Consider the following 2,500-nt stretch of genomic DNA (forward strand, 5'->3'; position numbering starts at 1 on the left):
AGAGAGAGAGAGAGAGAGAGAGAGAGAGAGAGAGAGAGAGAGAGAGAGAGAGAGAGAGAGAGAGGACCTGAAGAGAGCACTAGGTGAAATGAGATCAGGAAAAGCCCCTGCTACAGATGTTATAGAAAAGGGGTGTGACTGTATTGGAATGGTTGATGGGATTGTTTAATTTATGTTTTATCTTGTCATTGGTCCCAGCAGACTGTGTGTGCGTGTGTGTGTATGTGTGCATTGTTCCACTATACAAATATAAGGGAAATGTGTATGAGTGTTGTAATTCTGGGGTATTAGTTTGTTGAGTGTGGTTGGAAAATTGTATGGTAGTGTCAATTAATAGGATTAGAGATAAAATAGAGGATGCAATTTTAGAAGTGCACAGTGGTACTATAAGAGATAGGGAATGTATGGATCAGGTTTTTATATTTAGGCAGATATGCTAAAAATATTTAGTAAAAGATAAGGAGGTGTATGTTGCACTTATGGATCTTAAAGAAAGTTTATGGTAGAGTTAATAGGGAAGCAATGCGGAAGTTGCTGAAAGGTTGTTGCATGCAGCGAGGAGTTTATACATAGGCAGTAAAGCATGTGTTACGATAGGGAATGAAGTTAGTGAGTGGTTTACTGTGAGAGTGGTGCTGAGACAAGGATGTGTTTCGCCATGGTTGCTCAATTTGTTTATTGATGGAGCTGTAAGAGAGGTGAACGCTCAAGTACATGGTTTAGGATTAAAATTGATAGATAAGAGTGATCATAAGTGGGAGGTGAATCAGTTGTTGTTTGCGGGTGATACTATACTGGGAGAAGCTGTGTCGAGTTTTGGATGGTATGTGAGAGAAAAAAAATTGAAAGTTCATGTTGGTAAGAATTAGGTTATGAGATGCACGAGAAGGGGAGGGTGGTGCTAGACTGAACAAAGAGTTAGTGGAAAAATGAGGGAAGTGCCCTAGTAGATATATATATATATATATATATATATATATATATATATATATATATATATATATATATATATATATATATTTATATATAAAAGAGAGAGAGAGAGAGAGAGAGAGAGAGAGAGAGAGAGAGAGAGAGAGAGAGAGAGAGAGAGAGAGAGAGAGATGACCATGCAATGACGAAAAAATAAAATGTGCTTGTAGAAACTGGCATAAAAAGACCACAAACAGACGCGAGTGGGAGAACATGTGAGGCCTTTTTCTTGCAGTGGGCTAATTACACCCAATGATGCTGATGATGATATATACCATGTGCTTGATCTAGGCATGAAACCATATATGTCACAGCCGTATCTAGCATTTATCTAGTGGATTGTGGATGATAAAACTTAATGATGAATAAAACTTTGATGTAATATTGTTTTACAGTATTGGAAATAAAACACACCAGATCGAGGAAACGGTCTATGGCTATCTATGGTGTGTCTTTCTCTCTTTTCCTTATTCTCGCTCTCTTAGTTTCTTTCAAATTCTTGTCTTCTCTCTTTTTTTCTAAATACTCAACTCTGTCTGTTTGTCTGCCTTATGATAATTTACTTATTTTCATCATATTCATTTTTCATACAAATTGTGCAATTTAATACCGTGATATGATGTTGTCTCTGTGGTGATATTTGTTTTAATGCAAATAATTCACATGTGAATACTCTCTAAAGACTAGAAGATTAGATAGCAGTGTTTACCTCGTTGAATAAATATTTTAGCGCACAAATATTGCAGAATTTAATATCCCGCATTACAATGGTAAGTACGGTCTTATTAATGCAGTCCATTGCATCAAATAGATTTTTTCGCAGTAATGACGCTGTATGGAAATTATTCCCGAGACTGATTTATAGTGAGAGAGCCTCATCTTCAATTTACATCAAGATTTAAATTGTCAATTTCTGATCTACATCTAAAACTGGTAAGATGGATCTGGATCTATAACTGGCAATAAGGAATACAGATCTAAAACTGGCAATATAGCTCTAGATTTAAAACAGGCAATACAAATCTGGATCTAAAACTGGGAATACGGAATACGGATCTGGATCTAAAACTGGCAATACGATCTGAATCCAAAACTGGCAATACAGATCCGGATCTAAAACTGGCAATATGGATCCAGATGTAAAACTGGCAATGCAGAACCGGATGTAAAAATGGCAATGCGGATCCGGATCTAAAACATGCAATGAGAAATATGGATCCGGATCTAATACTGGCAATATGGATCTGGATCTAATACTGGGAATATGGAAAATGAATGTGAATTTAAAACTGGAAATACAAATCCAGATCTAAAATTGGCAATGTAGAGTATGGATCCGGATCTAAGACAAGCAATGTGGAATACAGATCCAGATCTAAAACTGGAAATAGAGATCCGTATCTAAAACTGGCGATGCAGAATACAGATCAGGATCTAAAATTGGCAATACAGAATATGTATCCGGGTCTAAAACTGACAAGCAGATCCGGATCTAAAACTGGCAATAGCTTACAGATCCTGATATAAA

Source organism: Palaemon carinicauda, chromosome 12, assembly GCF_036898095.1.
Source record: "Palaemon carinicauda isolate YSFRI2023 chromosome 12, ASM3689809v2, whole genome shotgun sequence".
NCBI lineage: Eukaryota > Metazoa > Arthropoda > Malacostraca > Decapoda > Palaemonidae > Palaemon > Palaemon carinicauda.